We start from the raw sequence: 20,531 nt of genomic DNA on the forward strand, positions 1-20,531 counted from the left end.
GCACTGGCTTGGCAGAGACAGGACACAGAGCTGAGGAGGCAGCAGCACAGACCTGGGAGGCTGGATGGGAGACTGGCAGCAACGGGGCATCAAGTGAATGGCAGGAAAGTAACAGAAGTCCTTTGGGACAAAAAGAAAAATATACAACAGATTGTTAAGATGAAAACAGTGGCTGCAGGGAGAAATACAGAAGAGCTGTAAGTGTGAGGAAAACATTCAAGAACAAGAATAAAAGACAATAAAAGACAAGCAACGCAGAAGTGAAAAGGAAACAGGCCTAAGTCAAAAGCAGAAGGTCAGAAGAGACCGTCTTTTGGGAGAAATAGACAAAAGAGTCTGTATCACAAAAGCATATTCCTCTCCAGAGCCAGGCCCATGACTGAGTGCAGCAATCCAGCCACAGTAACACATTCGCTTTAGGGACAACTGGGCTAGAACATTTTTTCTTTACCTAATTTCTCATCTCTGCTGGCACAAAGCAGTAGAGCAATAAAATGAACAGACATTAGGATAGTTCTTTAAAATGTGAAATCGTAACATTCTGTCGCTGTTAAGGATGTGACACCAACCTGCATGAGCTATGGATTTTGTTCAAACTGACTTTAAATATGCCGATGGCTCAAGGGTCTGCCATAGGACCCTCACTGTCCTTGGAAAACCAGACTGGCCTGGCCTATGATCTCTCATACCCAGCATCAGCAGGAGGCTGTGAGGAGCCAGCTACAGCTCAGCAGGGCACTGATACCTCCCATCCTTGAAGTGCCTCCAGCATAGCTAATGCTTTCCAAGTACTACCCCAGGAATGGAAAAAAAAATGTCCCTTAGCTCCTCCTAGACAAGACAGGAACACAGCTGGCAAACTGCAAGAGATGGGCAGCCAGATCTTTTTAATGCTTGTGATGGAAGGAGAAAAAACACCTACGTAAGTAAACAAATGCCCATAACTTGCCAGAAATACTGAGGTGCTCTTGTCACTACAGATCAGGGGTTTAAGGGGCTCCCTTGGAACCCCTCATCCAGGCACTATTCCTGCAGAAACCATGATGGAACGGATGGAGAGACAAGAAGTGCTGGGACACCTGCCTCAGTTTCACTCTGATGGTTCATACACACTGTACACCCAGATCTGGTACTCATCAGCCCACTGGTCTAAGTTTGCCCTTAGTTATTACCACAGTAACTGGTAGGCACACAACCACCCCCTTATGCTGTGGTCTTTGTCCATTTTAAGACATAGAACTGATGTGTAGAGCCCTGGGAAAAATGATGGTGACATTTATTTCTTTATTGAAAGAGCCTTGCCTCTTACTCCTAACACTGACCAGTATAACACACCACTAGCAGCAGTATCTCACTGATGTGTTTTTCAGAATAAATCTGAATAAATAAAAGGATAAGTTTACAAAAGCTTTCTCCCAGAATTTCCCCCCTTTCCCACAGAGTACATGCCAGCTCCACACACCATCATGTGATCTGGTTCACAGCTCCTCAGCAAACAGGCAAGGTTCTTGTCCTGTATCTCCAGAAACCTTTCTGTAGCAACATCCCAGTAAATTCATACCACCTGGGGCTGCACAGCTTACTTCTGAAACAAAGACACCAACTTCAAAAGAACCAGTGATTTTAGGCATGTTTTATACTAACTGGGGATTAGATGATTTCCTGCAGATTTAGAAATACTGTTGCTGCATCTTATGCCATTTACTGTTATTTTTTCCTTTGCCCAAAGGTTATCTGCTACCTCAGACTGTGAGAACCCAGGACACCCTTCTGGGTGCCCTGGGTGGCCTGAGCTGCTGGCGGAGGGCTCTGAGACCCTGGCATGCAGCCAAAGACACATGTGGGGTTTTGATCTTAGCCCATGGAGCAAATTACCAACTCTGTATGAAGAATTACAAGCCACACAAGTTTAGGTATTATAGTAGAAATAATCACGAGGTGAAGGGAAAAATTTTTGAGTGCTGTACAGGGAGGTTTTGGACTCTGTACAGGGGGGTTTGGGTTTTGTACATGGGGGTCAGGAGTTCTAAGATGGAGGGATTTGGGCGTGCCCTGTCCTTCTTTCTTCTTCCTGACCTCCATGTCTTTGGTGATGTTGGCACTCACAGATTGGTTTACAGCAGATAGCCACTGTTCAATATAGGTAGTAGGTATTGGGGAAAAACTGTAAACATCTAATGCGTAATGTATGATATAAAAGATGGCAGTGTGGAGGGAGGGCAGTGTGCCTTTGGCTGACCTGCTGAGAGGACCTCAGCAGTTCAGGAGAAAATCTTTTAGATAGCATACAATAAGCTACCTTGAGACCGGATGACTGAAGACTACCGAATCTTTCTTTGATGGCGCGGGTTGGAGGAGAGGCTTTTCCATCTTTTGGGGTCACCCCAGTCTGGGTGTGATACTGGAATCAGACTGCTCCTTTGCTTACACACTCAGAAAGACTAAAGGTCTCCATGTTCTTCTGTAATAATCCACCAAACTTACTGAATTTCAGAAGAAAATACTGGACAGAACTCTGTTGATCCCAGAGGGAATCTTGTGCTTCAAATCATTCCTTTGAAAGTGAGATACAGCAAGAGGCAACTAATAGAGCAGCTGGTGGCAAAACACCCTAAGTGCTCTCTTCCCCATTAGCCTAGACCCAACTGCAAGGCACCAAGGCTATGTGATATATTTAAGAATAGTGCCCACACACAGTTTTCTATACTGTCCTCCTAAAGGCCCCGCACAGAGCAGTGCTAAGCTGCCAGTGGAACAGACAGCACAGCAGATCACTGTCACATGCCGGGATTTTAGGAGACTTGCCTTTAATCAGGCAGCACAGTCCAGAGCCAGTGGAAAAAAGGCACCAGTAAGAAAATAGCCTGCATCTCAGGCACAGAGATGCAGCAAGCTCTCTCTAGCTTCAGGGAATCTGCGGACAAGGCTGAAAAGGAAGCAATTTAAAACAGCAAAATGGGACAGTAAGAGCATTTACCTTTTATCTAAACATGATTCATGAGGCAGCCCTGCAAAGTGACAGACAACAACAAAGCAGTTCATCTGCTATTGATAACCCAGCATTCCTAAGCCATCAATAGCCATTTGAGTACTCCCAAAGTAAATTTAGCTTCATCTTCATTACTTTCTGTATTGAAAGACTGAGGACATATTCATGGATGTTTACACAATGGCAAGAGAGCACAGTATTGTATGTTTTATTACACTACCAAAGCAGAATCTCGTTCAGACACTGCTAGCATATAATTTCTGTCTCTCTCAAAGCTGGAAGGCAATCATTAGCACGTTGAATCTGGCAAGTTCCTATTATCTATCTGGTAATTATAGAAAGATGGAGAAGCCTTCAAAAAATACCTTCCAACTTCTGCATTTACCACACACCTGATCAAAATACTATCCCCATTACCTAAATTAACAAATACTTCCCATAAACCATTATTCAGAACACATGAACATTAGTGTAAAAAGCATGAAAAAATTATTAGAGGCCATACAGACTATTAATTTATTCTCACAACTTCAAAAATATAAAACCATGCAATGACAACCTGAATGCAGGAAAACATCTTACTGAAGGTGACAACAAGCTAGGCTACCTGGTCATTTGTCAGGCATTACTAGCCCAAATGAACACTACAACACAGCTCTCGGTTTTCAAAACATGTATACCATCACTCAATGCTATTCACACTGTGGCAGTGAAAATACGCTAAATACACACTCAGAGATAATCCCATCCTCGAGAGACTGCTGTAGAAAAGGACAGGAGGATGAGAGACAGGGCAGTGGGTGAGGCCATGCATATACATATGTATACAAAGTAATGGGGGAAGTTGGCCTGGGTATCATTACCTCAGTTATTCATGCTTCAGGTAGAGGGGGTGCCAGGAAGAATACAGAAGCTGGGACAAGATTGGTACAAAAGGAGCTGGAAGAACAGAAAGGAATCAAAGCAAGGAAAGTGAGGCAAGGGAAACAAGACCATGAGACCATGAATGAAGAGAGTCAGCCAAAACCAGTGACTAGGGGTAAAAAACACCAAACAAACGGGGGACAGTCTGCACAGGGAGCAGAGGACTGCAGGAAAAATCTGTGAGATGCTTTGGTTGTTTTATTCTCAGGCAGAGGCTTCACAGAGTCTGGCAGCTCCGAGGCTGCATCAAGCCCATGTCATAGTCTGAATGACACCAATCAAAGCAGCAGAGCTCCTTATCTCTCTGGCTTATGCACCATTCCAATTACACTGCTTGTCCCGGCCCTGGGCAGGTTGTCCCCACAGGGTAGGGCAGGGGGGGGCAGCTTCCTGGCTCAGGACCAGCACAGATAACCAGGGTGTCCCCAGGGAGTCCCCAGCTCTTGTCCCAGCCCCTGCATGAGCTGCAGCATGACCAACCCCCATCCCAATGCCTGTTTCTTGTTTTTTGCAAAGAAGCCTCATGATCAGGAAAGGCTATGAAGGCTGCAGCAAAAGTGTGTCAGTACATGCAATTCCCAAAACTATAGCAACAAACAAATAGATTCAATTACCAAGACAGACACTAGCCCGATTCAAGGGGATTGGTACATCCATTACAAGAAGATGCTGGAGCTGCAGCCTGATCACATTTACATGAAGAAATCACTTTATGCAAATCTCTCATCCATGGGTGAAGGCTGTACAGGAGAGGAGAAACAGCGCTGTACAGAGATTCAGGATGCATGGCAGATAGGCAATTTAAGGTAAATCACACAGTTCAGTTATACGAGACATATAACCTGGGGAGAAAGTGTGTGGCTTCAAAGTCATACATTATTTACAAATCATACAGCCTTCTCATGAAATATCCAGAAGGCCAAGCACCTATTTTTCACATTATTTTTCTCCACTTCCACAAATCACAGTGAAACTGAAGATGAATATCTTATCAAGAATGAGCTAGGTTTGGGTGAGGATGGGGTTAGAGTGTGGAGTTAGGGGCTTGCAGGCAGGACAACAAGACCAGAAGGCAGCAGGGCTGCTGTGCTCACCTGCCTGGAAGGGAAGCATCAGAAGTGAAAAGGAGGGAGCTGGAGTGGGCTAAGGAAAGGAATTGTCCCTCTGGTTACCCACAGCCTCCCAGGACAGTCACTGCCAGCCTGTTCAAAATCACCATCTAATTTTCATCAAATATTTCAGGGTTTTAAAAATGAAATCCATTCCTCATATTCACAAATCACAGCTGCAGCATCCACACATGTGGTGTTTTCTGCCAGCAGTGATGCCTCTCCAGAGCATCGGCTTTGCTCTGTATAACACATGGTCACACCTCTGTATTCAATTTTCAATTCTCCAGCTTTCTTCAGCATTTCTGTTGTGAGACCTCCACAGTTTGACACCTTCTCATCTTTGTTACCCAACACAACACCTGCCTGAATTCCAGCTGCAATGGCCAATTCAACTGAGTTATTTTTTCTGATGTCCTGCCTGGTGACCCTGCTTGCCTTCCAGTGCTCTTACAGGTACCAACCTTTTCATAGATATATTCACAGTTCATCATTTCCTTTTATGTTGCAAACTCTTTACTCTTCAAAGTCTTTTTCAGATCTTCATGCTCAGCTTGCATCCAATTCAACACAGTCTGGCTGGTTTTTTTTTTTTTTGTTTTGTTGGAATCATTAGGGGCAGATAGACTACAGAAATATCCTTGAGCAGATGGGTGAGTAACTCCTAGCATTTGTGCTTTCAGCAGACCACTGTTTCTGCTTGCTTATATACACATGCCTTAAGTGACTTTTACAATGTGTTTAAGCAGCTTCCCATGCTGAGCCTGAGGACACTAATTTTCTGTCTTGTGACTTTCTCCTGTTTTCAACTGATCTGTTGTTACTTGTGTGTGGGACAAGTACTTCAGTGTATAAAAAGCCCTTGAGGTTAAAAGATACATTTTTACACACTAATTCAGAATTTTTCTGTAACTCTTCAAAGCCTTGGAGCACATTTTCTTTGTATTACAGGTTTGCCTAAATGCAACAGCAGTGTTATTCTTGAGTTCACTGCTTGTGTCACATGTAGAGACACATAAGGCAAATAAAATATACAACAGAAAAAAACCCCAAATTTATTTTCTCACTAGCTACAGATATTAGCATGTCTTACTCATATCAATTGGTTGCAATAAAAAGACACAAATACCAAAATATTTCTTCTCAGCTTTAGGACTGCAGCATTTTTACATGACCAAAAACTAAAAATAAATGTACCTCTTGTATAATAAAGAGCAAATGTAGCACCAAGTGTCACTTCATCCATGCAGTTACCTCTGCACCACGGGTTCATATGTGTAATCCCCACAAAGCCACCACAGGGCATAAAATGCAAATTAAAAAGTGACACGAAATCTACATTTTCAGTTATCATGGAAATCTACTCAGTAGCTATTGCTCATGCATACCTATGCCTGTCAACATTTGCAACCTTGTGGTTAACAAAAAAGTCTGTTTCTGAACATTCCTAAGTGTTTTTAAATCAACTAAAATTCCCAATGAACTCCAATCCTCCCAAGCATTTTTCTCCCTATATGACACACTTTAGTCACCAAAGCCAAAGAACAAAATCTCTTTTCTGGAGGAAGGGATATTTCCCTTGGCTAAACTTGTTCCTACCTAAGTCTACATCCACTTCTAGGTCAGATGTAAAAAGAAGAAGATGCCACCCATTTTGCAGCTCACTGAGATCTCAGCCACTCTGTCACTCATGCAGCTGTTTCTCTTTTGAAGTCTTTGCCATTGCAAGTATATTCAAATCTTAAATAGCACATAAGCTCTTGTGTATGCCTTTAATTGAGGAAGATCTACGTAAAGGCTGGGATTTCATACTATCCTAAAATAGTAAGGCTTCTCCTTTGGGAGAACCACACAACTTATTGTAAAACTCCTCCTCTTTTGTCTCAAAAAACTATCCCTGAGGTGGAAAGCCCACCACGGTCTCCAAGGATTGCACTAGAGCAATAATATTTACACTGAGAAGGCAGCACCCGTATGTCTAAGATCAGGCTCTCAGTGAATTTGAAAAACCATGAATACAAAGTAAATTTATATGCAAAATACTTCAGTCCTAGTTTTTCAGAAAATCAGGAGATAAAGAGAATTGGAACATAAACAGTTGTAACAATTGTAACACTACAGTTGCTACCCTGTTGACGAAGATTAAAGCTATGCCTGTAATTAATACAAAATCAGCTTGCAAGGCAAGGAGAGGAGGCTGAGGTCACTGATAAGAGCTCCACTCCTCCCCTGTGCATCAAAAGCAGCACATCTGGCAGGGTTCATTTCCAGGGGTGCTAACTCACCAGGAGGAGGGAACAAGCAGTGGCACACCTAACCATTGTGGTTCACAAAAGCCCTGCCTGTAGGCTTGTGTTGATAAAAGTCTCCTGCCTTGAGCCCTGGGTACGGTACTGCTATGAGCCTGTTAATATGACAGCTAACCTCAGCATCTCATCTGCTATGCTGTGGAGGCACACGGGACATGATGCCAGCTACAAACTGCTTGTAAACAGTTAGTAAGCAACAGGCTTAAAGGAAAGAATATACTTCAAAAAAGCAAGACAAGGGGTTTGCACAATAAGCATAATTTGTCCAACATTTACAGGCTCGAATCTCTGCAAAGAATGAGATTTTCCCTTATTTTTCACCTGCATATTCAAAACAGTGACAAGTAACTGCTCTTTTGCATACATCCTGCAGGAACAGGAGACAGCAGATACCGCTCCTCTGCTTTACAATCCAGGGAACATGGAAAAGATTTCATATTTTAAGAATGAAAGGGGAAGAATTAGGAGCAAATTGAGAAGTGCATCGCTATCCTTTTTTCAGTGAGAATGGATAATCTTTTTCAACTTTTTAAAAAACAAACAAGAGAACTGTTATTTTAGAACAGGCTCTCTTAAAAAACCTGTGTTTGCAAAGAAGGAGGTACGGAGGTAGTCCCTACCATCCATCCAGCACAGCTTCTAAAGAGTGCAGTTGGTCCTGTTACAGAATCAGAGGTGGAAAGAGATCTTTGGAGGTCACTTGATCCAACATCCCTGCTCAGATAGGGCCTCCCAGAGCTGGTTGCACAGGACTGTGTCCAGGCATAATAATTTAATTATTAATTAAATAATTTTAATACTTCCAGGGATGGAGGCTCCACAGCCTCCCAGGAAAACTTGTGCCAGTACTCAGCCACCCTCACAGTCAGAAAAAGTGGTTTTGGGTGTTCAGAAGGAACCTCCTGTATTTCTGGTTTTGACCATTGCCCCTGTGTTGTCACTGGGCACCACTGAAAACAGCCTGGCTCTGTCCTGTTAGTGTCCACCCTTCAGTTATTTCTACAAATTGACAACATTCTCCCCTGATTCTTCTCTTCTCCAGGCTGAATAGTCCCAGTTCTCTCAGCCTCTCCTCATTTGAGAGATGCTCCAGCCACTTAATCATCTTCATGGCCCTTTGTGGGACACCCTCCAATATGTGCATTTCTCTTTGGTACTGGGGATCTCAGAACTGGGGAGGCCTTACAAGTGCCTAGAAGAGGGGCAGGATCACCTCCCTCCACTAGCTGTCAATATTTTGTCTAATGCAGCCCAGGACACACTTTATCTTCTTTGCCACAAGGGCTCATGTGCTGGCTCATGTTCTATTTGATGTCCACCAGAACCCCTGCACCTTTTCTGCCTTCCAAACAGTCATCCCCCTGCACATATCGGTGCCTGGGGGTGCTCCTCCCCATGGCAAGGACTCAGCACTGCCCCCGCTCCCAGCACCTACCACCCAGAAGCTCAGCTCTGGACGTGGGATAACTCCAAGCTGCTCTCTCTGTGCAGCAGAGCAGAAGGTGCCATGCCCTGGCCGCAGCATTGCTCAGCTGGGGCCGGGCGCAGCGCGAAGGCAGACTCTGGTCAGCACGCGATCACCTGTGATCCTTGGTCCCATGTTGGCTCTATGCCCCAGCAGGGCCACTCTACAGTCTGCACTGCATCAGCATCTCCTCATTTAAAACTCCAGAGGCACTGAATTGCCAGGCTGTGCTTTTGGAAGTTAACCCTTTCCTGCGCCAAACACCATCTATCCTGGAGCTGAGGGACAACAATCCTTTGCAGAAGATCAAGCAGGAGGGTGAGAAAACACAAGTTTAAGTTTCAGCCCCAGCACTCCTCTTCTGCTAAATTGAAATATCAGATACAGGAAGGAAGAGAAAGCAGCACTGCTCTTCTCCCTGACACCAAAACCTCTCTCTTTACCACACAACTGACTTAAAAGCAGTAATTTTTTTGCAAGAGCTTGCTCCTCTCTGCACGCAATCAGGCTGGTGCAGACACAGGTACTGGAGTGTTAATAAAAGCAGGTAGCCAGGTGTTTAAAAGGTATCAGTCTCATAGCTCTTGTCCTGAGCATTTACCCACAGCTATCTTCACACCTATTTTTTCTGAATTCAGTCTTTTTAAGTGCCAGCTGCTGAGGAACTGCAGGGAGCATGATTTTTATTAAACTATGAACACCAAAACATTAGCATTATACCTCATAAAATCAATTTCCTATTGCCTATGGACAGATAGCTAAAGCCCAGAATTTCCCAAGGGTTTTCTGTGTGCACTTTTTTGGTTGGTTTTGGAGGTTTGGAATTTTTTTTTTGATTGGTTGGTTTTTTTCTTCATTTCTCTAGAATCAAATGAAAGGAAAGCCTTTGCTGTTTGAAATGCTTGCTTGTTTTTAAGCACCAGTGTAATTAATTATACAAGCTAATACTTCATATAGGAAATACAATGCTATGTGGAGCAAGGCACCTATCATGCTGGCTGGAACATGGAAACTGCCAAGACTTTGAAATTCTGCTTCTCAGGGAATCACACCACTGCAATGTATAATTTCTGCCTAGCTCAGAAAACCAAAGAAAAACAAGTTTTCTTGTTTACTGTGTTTCTTACATAAAACATTTACTGCTGAATAAAATTACCAATTTGTGCTAATTTCACTACTGTCCAAGAACTAATATTTCAGTAATTCCCACAGCTGGGAGAAGCAAAAAGTGACAAAAATCAACCGAGGGTTTCCAGGTTCCTAGATTGCCAACCTGAGGTCCAAACCTCCAGGGCTTTGATATCTCAGGGTAGCTACAACCAGCTCCTGGGCCATCCCTACAGGAGTTTGGAAGCTCCATCACCCACTTCACAGCCTGGGCTTCTCTTCCCAGACCAGATATTGATGTGCCTGTTGAGAACCAGCAGCATCATGTTACTTGTACATGCTATGCCTGAGCACTGAGTAAACATGAAACACAGAAATGCTGAGTTATTTGCTGCCTGCCTGCTTTGCCAAGTAAATAATATAGCTAATTACGCCTCATAATAATAGCTTCCTGTTTTGGTGGGAAATCAACCCTCTGCTTCTAGCTTGCTTTCCCCAGCTCTTCTTCAGGGGTGGTTTTAGCCAAACCTGTTGAGGAGAATGATAACAGGATCACCTGGAAACCAGCATCCATTAAATCAGCATAACTGGTCAGGCCCCACACCAGACCCAGATATCACTTGGTCCCCTATCATTCACCTGACTGGTAATGCTAATCAATTCCTGGTGCATTAGATTTCAGGAATGAGATGGACTTGTCAAGCAAAATTAAAGATGGAGTCACAAGTGAGTAAGAGCTTCAGGGTTCACTCACACAAATTAAAATCTACAATTGATACCAAAATGTAAATCAAGAGAATGAAATTGAATCTTCAAGAATTGAAAAAAAAGAAATTAATTATTTCTTGCACTTCAGTCAATATAATTGACTGGAACAATTTAAAAGACTTGACAAACTGCCCAAGATACCCTGGAAAACCAAACTGTTGTACCTCTACATTACTAGCATGAAACCATTCCCCAGTGAACTGGCAAATTTCATGTACTAAATTGCCAGGAATATTTTCTTCCAAATTCAGTTATACTTATAAACACCAAAAGGTGACTAGATATTTGCATCCCTTTTGATTACCGAGGGCATAGTTAAGAAAACAGATAAAACAGAGGGGAAGGAAAATCATATTAGAAAAGTCAAAGTGCATTAGCAGATTATGTTTGAAGTACACATTCAGTATAAGTGGTCCATAGGTAACTGTTTACCTCGGGTCCACATGCATAATGTCCCATGCTGCTGCTCCCTTGAGTGATTAATTAACCCACAGAGAAAAGCTCCGTGACAAGTCCCTTCACAAGTCACGAAATGGAGGTCACTGTGCCAGCCAGCAAATGACACATTAAAAAGAGGTGGAAAGGCAGGAAATGCTCTTTATGCTTTTCACTTCAGTACAAACGTGAGGGATTTATTTCACTAATCCACAGCTGGCAGTGTCAGGGCTACTTGGAGCTGCAGAGACAGAGAGAAATAACCAATTTTCAAATCCCCTCCAGCTACATGAAGGTAAGAGAGAAGAGCACATCTGCCCCCACAGAGCTGTTATTGCACTGCTGCCAACACCATCTCCTGAAAAGGCTGGGCTAGGGGAAGGGACAGCCCCTCCTTTGACTAGGGGAGTCAATTAAGATGGCCAGGATAGTTCCAAAATATACCTTTTTACAGGGTTCTCATTTGTAGTTTATTTTGCTGGTGTGATTACAATATTACATTCCTAGATGTAGAATGTGAAGAAAACTGCACAAGTGACTTTGCCTACACAAATATGAGCTTACTCAGACTATTTAAACATGAGGTCACAATTTACTCTTCTGGGAGCAAAGCAGTGTCCTTTCTTAAAAAGCGTACTAAAAATCAGGCAATATTTGACAGCACATCAAAGTGTGAGACAGAATGCATACACATCCACTTTGGCCTTTCTGTATTTTCTTCTTTTTCCTTAGGCAAGCAAATCTATAAAGACTCTCATTTAATGTGTTAGATTAATAAATGATGAAGCTACAAACATGAGAGACCCAACCTTCCATGGCGTGTGTTCAATTATTTTGCATTTAACAAGAGTAAAGGAAAACTAATTTAATCTCTGTAATTGCCAAACTAAATGACACAACCTTGCCCATTATAACAGATCAAAACAATACACGTACATTTACCAAGTTGTTGTAAGAACTAATCTTTTACTCTGTAATTTTATCTCTGAATAGCTTTTTTTAAAGCATTAGCTTCCATTTGTGGAAAAGTAACTACCAAATGTTGCAGTAGAGGCCATGGAGACTGTGCTTCTCCACACAGCTAGGCTTGGGATCAGAGCTATTATTAAGCTAAGCTCTCTGACAGCATTTCAAAAGAAAGTAAAACTATATTTTGGAATGTGCTTGGTGAATATTCCAAACTAAAGTAAGTCTGCAACCACAGGTGTTCTAGTTTGCAGGCTCTGACAGTCTGAATGTTGGTCTGTGCACCCCGCTAGAAGGAAAAGTAGCTGTTATTCATTGAAGGAACAAACTTCTGGAGACAGTGCAGTTTGTTAGGAAATCACCACAACACCATCAGCAGCAAATTCCTTACAACCTCATCAGCTATGTCTTCCCATCTCTCCCTCACACTCCAGTCTCCTAAACCAGCCTGGGTGGCAGCCTGAGCGGTGGCAGGTGTCAGAGCGTGTCACCAGAGCTCCTCTGCACCCCTTACGCCCAAACCTGAACCCCTTTTCCATGGCTCATTGACTCCTACTCTCACTGACATCCTCATTAACTCTCCCCCAACCACAGCATGAGCCCTAGAAGAAGGGGTTACCCTTACTTCAGGTTACCCTTCTCTGCCTTTTCCAATTGGAAACCACCTTGCTTGGACATGATAAACAGCCCATGTCGGCAGCACCCCAGCTAAGCTCCCCTGCAGCCCTGCCCCGTGGCACGAGCCCCTTCACAGTCTGGAAACAGCCCACCTGAGGACACTGAACACTTGCCTTTAGCATTTTTTCATGGGCACACCCCAGCAGTGGCTCACAGCTGTGTGGCAACAAGCATATCCAGGGCTTTCTCTCCTTCAGTCACTTCTGAACGATGAGCCTCTAATCCCTTTGGCTTCAGCTGCAAAACCCCCATTGATTGATAATGGATTTTCCACTGATGTAGAATCGAGCACTTCGACTACACCACTACGAATTAACAGAAGAGAGCTCTGTTAATCCTTTATAAGCAAGCTTAATCTTGTGGTTTAGAGAAGGAGCAAAGGCTCTGTTCCTTCCAGTACCAGCCAGAATGTGATTACCATTTCAGAAAATCATTTTCATTTTCTTTGATTGATCCAATATTTCTTTGGAAGACATAAATCCAGACACCACCGCAGATGCATGCTTCTGCCAAGTGAAAAAGGAAGAGTTTGAGCTATGAATCCTGAAGCTGAAAGCTGGGATCAGCACCCTAGGACTTCCAGTTAGTCCATAGAAAGTGCTGTCATCTGGAAACAGCAGTCTGACAAAGCCTTTACAGCATTCACCTTTCAATTAAAAAGAGTAACATCTGCAACCTCACATTAAAATGGCTTTAAGATTTGTTAGGGTTCTCTCATAATGATGTGATTTGATAATTTCCTGTACATTAGCAATAGTTAGGGCTATTAAATGCAAGCAAGTCTTAGCACCTTTAAAGACTTAGAGGATCTGGCTAATAACTCTGAAGCAATCAAGTCATCAAAAAGATGAACTGAACTTACATTAAGACACTTTTTCAATTAAAACAAGATTTTGTTTGATCAACTCAGGCTTTAGGTCAGTGGGCACAGAATGGTTATCTTTTTGCAGAAAAGGAAATTCATCACTACGCATCGATGTCTGGTAATTAGGAACTCACTCTGGCTCCAATCAGAAAGCACTGCTCACCAAGACTTGTCCCATTTGCAGCAAAAAGTCTGAGCAAGGATACTTAATGGTATCCTTAGCAGTAAAATCATGAAAGATCAATTCCAAATATTACAGCTATAATTGGTACTGCACAGAAAACAACCCTTAATTTGACGCCCTGTCCGGCAGCACACTAGATGCAAACATTTCATTGACTTAGTAATTCAACATACGCGCTGCTCCTATGCTAGGATGCAAAGAAGTCCTAAATACAGCAGCTTAGTGGTTCCTCTAAAACTCTGGAATGCCACATATCTCCATAAAATGTTTATCTTTGTCAAGCATTTCACTGCCACTGTTCAGCTGGATGACCTTTGGAAGGAGCAGCGGAGGCTGATGTGCACCTTCATTAAAGCAGCATCTCCCTCTTCCCCCGCCTGCGAGAACAATGAGCGCGGGAGGGAAGAGGTGAGCAATCCACAGAGTAATGAAGAGATTTTGTTTCAGAGGATTATTAATTATTTATGAGCAAATCCCCAGATAAACACATCCGAAGCTGAGCAGTTTTTAATACATTTCACTTCTGTACACACAGCCCAATACAACAAGATGCGAGCTGAACTGGACTGGTCTGATTATTCAAGGTGTCAAACAGTGAGTTCAGTCTGGACATTAGTAAATAACCATTATGTTTTTCAAAGTACAATGGTCTTCTAGATTTAAATATCTTTCACAGAAGTCCTCTAAGACTCATAGAAATCATTCTTTACAGTATTTCCCACTCATCAAGATCTCAGCAATGAAAAATCACATCCTGAAGAATTTCTGTAATTATGCTGATGCAGTTGTCTAAATAGTCTAACACTCAAATTCTAATATTGCCCAGCTGTGAATGGGATTTTACTCAACAATGGGATTAAATGGATCTGAAGTTTTCTTACTAACAAAAGGTAAGACCAAGTAAAGGTCTTTTTCTCCTGAGCAGGGTTTATCTTTTTTAAAACAAAGACTTCCTTCTAAAGTAAAATTGTTTTACAACTGTGCTTTTTAAAGAGAAGATCTGAAAACTCTTCCCATGATATGGGAAAGGCAAACATTACACACTCTTTACAAGCAAGGGCAGTGAAACCAGACAGTCGTATGAGCAAGACATGCTTTGCACAAGAAGTCATTAATCTGTTTACAAATGCTGTCATTGGAAACAGTCATCCTGCAAGACTTGAAATGAAACCCAATCCACTGGCACACAGTGAATGCCCAGATCTGCAGAACCATGCTTTGAGCTCCAGCTTCCCACAGCTCCCAACCAACAGGATGCTGCCAAAGTCACCACCACCACTGCAGTCACACTTCAATGACTGTGTCTATGGCACTGTCCTGATGGCCCCGAGGCCACCTTTCACACCCAGCTCAGGTACTCTGAGCCAGGGCCCCACTTGGGGCACTGCAGGATGTGTCCTGCAGAGCAACCCCGCAGTCAGGACTGCACCTGGCCAAGCAGTGGCACGCCATGCCCAGGTGGCCCCAGAGGAAGGCAGCCAGTCATCCTGAGCCTGGGGAGCTCCTGGTGCTGCCTGGGCTGAGCACAGACAATGGGGAACTGGCAGCAGGCCCTGCAGGGTCCCCTGCCTCTTGGAGCCAGGTCTGCAAGGTGCCTTCCAAAGGGAAATGTCTGGGGAGACCCTCATCACGTAAAACATTTGAAACTACACGTGGAATGAGCACTTCCTGCCTTTACTGCACAACACCCCAGGAGAAGAGCTGGGTCTCTCACATTCCCGCTGCCCCCTCCCCTTTAGGCCAGCATGCACCTCAGCATCTGCACAGCTCCAGGAGCTGACTCCACTCCTGGCCCAGCCTGGGTAGACTAAACTGCTCCAATATTAAGAAAACATAACATAAAAAGCCACCTAGAAATCCATTTTAGATTTGTTTGCATTACTTTAAAGGGTTTGCTATATATTTGGATGAAAGAAGCCCATTAAGTACATCTATATTTACTTCATTACAGCGTGGCTCTTGAAGTTAGATGAAAAGATTTACCCTGGCCACGTTTGTTTATTCATCAACATCAGCTAGATATATTTTCAAAGGCTCATCCTCATCGCATTTACATGAAAGCACACAGATTTTTTTCCCCCCAACAGTTGTAAGGCATTCTGAGAGGTATGAAAGGGCAAAAGAAACTTTAGTGCGAATTAGAAAATCAAGGATCAGTAGATGCACAATTCCTATAATTTCTGCTTATTAATGGGGGTGGAAACCCACTCTTTCCCACCTGGAGTCATTCTTCTAACCCTGCAGATGTATCTGCAGCAACAAGCTGCAGCTGGATGCTCAGTGCCCCTGACTCAAGCCCCCAAAAAGGCACCTGGCACACTGCTGACCCTCCAACACCACAAGGGAAGTGTTAACCCCTCCTGAAGCTCAAGATCTTAAGCAAACATAGCCTCCCAAGTTTCTGAAGTTTTTCTCTGTACTATGACAAGAAAAATTAGGGTTTATTTTTTCCCCACAGGTGGCACTGAAGATGAGCTCTTCATTACTGCTAGCAAAGTATGAAGTAGAAGCACAGCCTATCAATGACCAAAGCCAACTGTACAAGTCCCAGTTATCTTGGGCAGGAACCCAAACATAACTTGGTACTTGCATGCCTTTATTATCAAAATTTTATCCTCAAGTTATTTAAATACTTAAATGACATTTATGGGCACTATCTTTCCTCATGAGTTTACACTTTCCCACGGAAGACTTCCAGAGTGATTAACAATGCTGATCTTTATCCTTCACACTGACTATTCATTCATCCTTTCTAAAACGAATACTGCTTACATACGACCCAAGAGGGCTGTAACAAGGCAGTATTTATCTACCCTAATAATCTGCTGTGGCTGCTTTAATTAAAACTGGGTTATATCACATCCATGAAGCACAGGCACACCTCCTGTCACTTGTCATCCACCTCACAGCTGCACTTGGTACCTTCTCAGCAGCAAGCTTTGGAGGTCCCACCACCTGCAGCTTGCCCACCCCTGCCCAGGTAACTGAGGGCACAGGGTTGCCACAAAAACCTGCTTCACCACAGAAGAGAAGCAGAATGAAACTGAAGAGGGGTTTGCAGTTTGGGGCCTTGAAGGAGTCACTGAACACCTGCAGACTGCCATTCACCCCAGTTCACAAGCAGGGCACCACTGCTGGCATGGCACATGGGGATTACTGGGAGGTGAGGGACCAGGGGGAAGGAGCCACTGATGGAGAACCTCTGGCACAGCACAGCAATTCAGAGCATGAAAGGTACCAGGACAGAGATGGGGGGAACAGCAACCAAGGACATCTCAACTATCTGCAGTAAACTGGCAGCCAAATCAGGATTCAGCTTCCTCATCTGTGTTGCAGCTTTCACAGGTCCTCCATGAGCCCACATGACTGCATAGTGATTTCAAAATTTAGAGTTTACTTCTCGCAGTATTGCACAAATGAGTGTACACTGCTTGCCCTTTCCATGTTTCACTCCATGCAAACAGTATTTGATCATATGAACATTTACAAATGGACCGTTTCCCCACGGAAGAAACTTGAGATTCTTCCTTCACCAGAACTTTTTTGGCATTATACACAGTATAATGTTACTGATGGCATCCCTGAGATGCCGGGATGGGCAGCAAGCAGCCAGAGCAGCCTGCCTGCAAGCCACAGGCTGGGCAACCTGGGCCTCACCCAGCACCTCTCCCTGCTGGCTCCATGCAGGGCTGGGCCAGCAGGCGCCATACATTCAGCAAACCTCGAGCATAGGAGGGGGCCACTCCGAGCTGCAACTGGGGATAAGGGTGAGTGGCAGTCCTCTGCATCCCTTCACCCTGCCTGGGCTCCCTCCCAGCCCCAGCACAACCACCAGACCACAGGACACCTGCCCCTCCCCAGTGCTGCTCCAGGGTGAGCTACCCTTGCATCCTCAGTCTGAAACCTGCCCCATTCTCAAGACCTGGGAGCAGAGGCATTGCTGTAGGGGCAGGGATAATGTTATTTGAATGATTTAATGTTTTAATTATTACATGGTTTTGATCCTCTTGGTCTATTAATCTTATTCTTGCATTATATTTTACAGTTACAAACCATATAGGTTTGGAACTACTTTGAAAAAGCCCCTCAGCTCTCTATCCTCATCCTTACTGGAGGTAAAATTACTGTCCTGTTCCAGCCACTGAACTCTACAGCACTTCACAATGGGCATCAATGAGCTGATAAACTCATTTAACTCCTTTGTGTGTCAGTGAAGTACCCAGTGCCCAAGGAAAGAGAGTTCCTTAAACTAAACGCCACTGTACCTCCAGCAAGAAAAACTTGATAGCTTTTCTTGCGGACTCCTCGGTGCTCCCTCAAATATAAATTAACTCTCAGATCATCCTTGTTTAGGACTTGGAATCCAGTCGCCACTTTCTGATCAATAGAACTTCAATAGTAGAATAAATTCAGAACTTAAGTTATCTAGTAGTAGTAATTTGTACACACTACATAATCTAAAGCCACATTCACTTTCAAATGCCTGGCAACGAGGCCTATGAGGAGCACTGTGTCTTAAAACACAATGGATTACCTGTTTCTTTTCCTCATTAAATGACATCTCATAAAAGGAACCAAACAAAAGATGGGTCAGCTTGATGACTGTCACATCCCACAACTTTTACTCTTATGAGTAATGCGTTGCCTCCAGATCAGATTCTCATTTGGAAGTTGCAGATCCCAATTGCTGACCTCAATATTGATTTTATGTTAATAAAAATCTGTGTTGAAATGCTGGTTAAATATAAAATTGTTCTAGTACTTCAGGCCTGAATAGTGTTACGCATGCTGTACTATTTTCTTTTTCAATGAGGGCAAAAGACACTCACGCCTTACAGGAGATGCCCAACAGGCTGCAGAATTTAGCCTTTGTTAAATAAACTAAGACCTGAATTAATCACTTTTCCAATTAGGGGAGGCACCTTTGCAATAATGAAGCTGTGCACCTGAACAATTTTTAAGATGTAAAATAAAACTGCCTGGAATTTGAAACACTTTGTTCTGTATCGCCTAAGAGAAACAAAATAAAAATGCACTTCCATTTACCTATTGGGTATCTTTAGCAGTGTTTGCTTCTACAAATTCTCTTAACAGATACTGCTCCAATCATCATTTATCTGCAACACAGACAGACTTTGAGAGGACTAAGAAGGATTTGCCTCTGGTTTCACACAGCGCGCTTGTTTTTTGAAGTGTAATTTCAAAAAATAAGAACTCTGGATAAAAGTTAATCAAGCACAGCTGCAAGGCTTCCTAGACTGCTAGGAAGGGGGCAAATATTTTCTGCCAAGATTTTTTTCTTTGCTCTTTCTCTGTCTCACTCTTTTTCTGCATTTATTGCTTAATGGCTCAGTATTATTTCAAAGGCCGTTCCTTTCACAAATGTCATCAATTCGTGTATTCGGCACCACAGACGATATGTTACTCTCCTTAAAACCAAACCTCTAAAGGATAGATTAGGAAGAAAGGTTAAAGTGCTCTGTCGTTCAAAGCACTATAGCTCAGACAGCTATAAATCACTATGTTTGCTCATTCAGCTAATTGGCCCATTAGCGTCCGTCGCATCTCAAGCCGCACAACTTTCTGGCGTGACCGTGGGCCAGTTTCTCCTTTCTCTCTCCGGAGCGCCGAGAGCCGAAAGCTCGGCGCAGCACGCCCGGCACACGGCGCGTTAGGGACAGCACAGTTCGAGGAGCAGACCCCACTCGCTCCAGCGACCCCCGTCTTCCCAAAGACTTTCCGAGCCCAAGAGCAGATGCCACGGTGAAACAAACCGGAGCCTGCCACTGCGTAATAGGATTTCAATGGAAATAGGGTTACGGGGCTGGCTGGCAGCAGCGGGAGGCGCGGTAGCCCCGCGCCGCGGAGATCCGCACAGCTGACCCCGCCGGGGCCGTGCCCCGCACCTGTGACCGCTCCCGCCGCCCGCAGCAGCGCCGCCCGTGCGCAGCGCCGCGCCCGCCCGCAGCGCGGACCGCGGCCACGGACCGCAGCCCCGCAGCCCTGCGGCAGCCCCGCAGCCCTGCGGCGGCCCCGCAGCGACTGCACCAGCACCCCCCAAAACACAGACACGGCAACTTCGCGCACCGCCCCCAAACTCACCGGGAGGCGCGGGCCCCGCGGAGCGCAGCGTCCCTGGATGCCGCCCCCCGCGGAGCGCAGCCCGCAGGGGCCGGGCAGCGGCGCGGCCAGGGAGACGAGGGAGGAGAGGCGGCAAGTTGCGGCGCCTCTCTCGTCTCTTCTTCTCTCCTCTCCTTTTCTCTCCCTACCCGCCTCCTCCTCCTCCCCCTCTCTCCCTCCCCCTCCTCCGCCCGGCGGGAGGGTCGGGGGAGGCGGCGGAGGGGCCGGAGCGCGGCCGCGGAGCGCGGCGCGGGCACTGCGCATGTCCCCGCGCGCCGGCGGCCGGCGGCGGAGCCATGGATGCGGCGGCGGCGCCGCGGGCCGGCAGCGAGCGCGGCCCGGCACAGCACGGCACAGCACAGCGCAGCTCGGCTCGGCACAGCTCAGCGCAGAGCGGCACAGCGCGGCCCGGCACAGCGTAGCTCAGCACGGCACAGCGCAGCGCAGAGCGGCCCGGCACAGAGCAGCGCAGCGCGGCCCGGCGCGCCCCTGCGGAGGCTGCGGGGACACGGCTGCCGCCGCCGCAGCTCCTCGCTCCGCTGCCCACCTTGCGGCACTGCCGCGGCCCCGGGGGTCCCGGCCGCCCCCGAGCAGCGGGGAGCAGCTGAGGCC

The 20,531-nt window shown here is 45.1% G+C and overlaps 1 protein-coding gene across 3 annotated transcripts in view; it reads right to left on the reverse strand.

The window, feature by feature from the left end:
* Positions 1-20,096, reverse strand: part of PAG1 (phosphoprotein membrane anchor with glycosphingolipid microdomains 1) — a 114,168-nt gene extending 94,072 nt beyond the window's left edge. For all 3 annotated transcript variants that reach the window (XM_038127727.1, XM_038127728.1, XM_038127729.1), the window contains exon 1: positions 19,902-20,096. The gene's annotated coding sequence lies outside the window, so the exon portion shown is untranslated. The remainder of the gene's footprint in view (positions 1-19,901) is intronic.
* Between the last annotated feature and the right edge of the window lie 435 nt (positions 20,097-20,531).

The sequence above is a fragment of the Motacilla alba genome, chromosome 2 (assembly GCF_015832195.1).
Source record: "Motacilla alba alba isolate MOTALB_02 chromosome 2, Motacilla_alba_V1.0_pri, whole genome shotgun sequence".
NCBI lineage: Eukaryota > Metazoa > Chordata > Aves > Passeriformes > Motacillidae > Motacilla > Motacilla alba.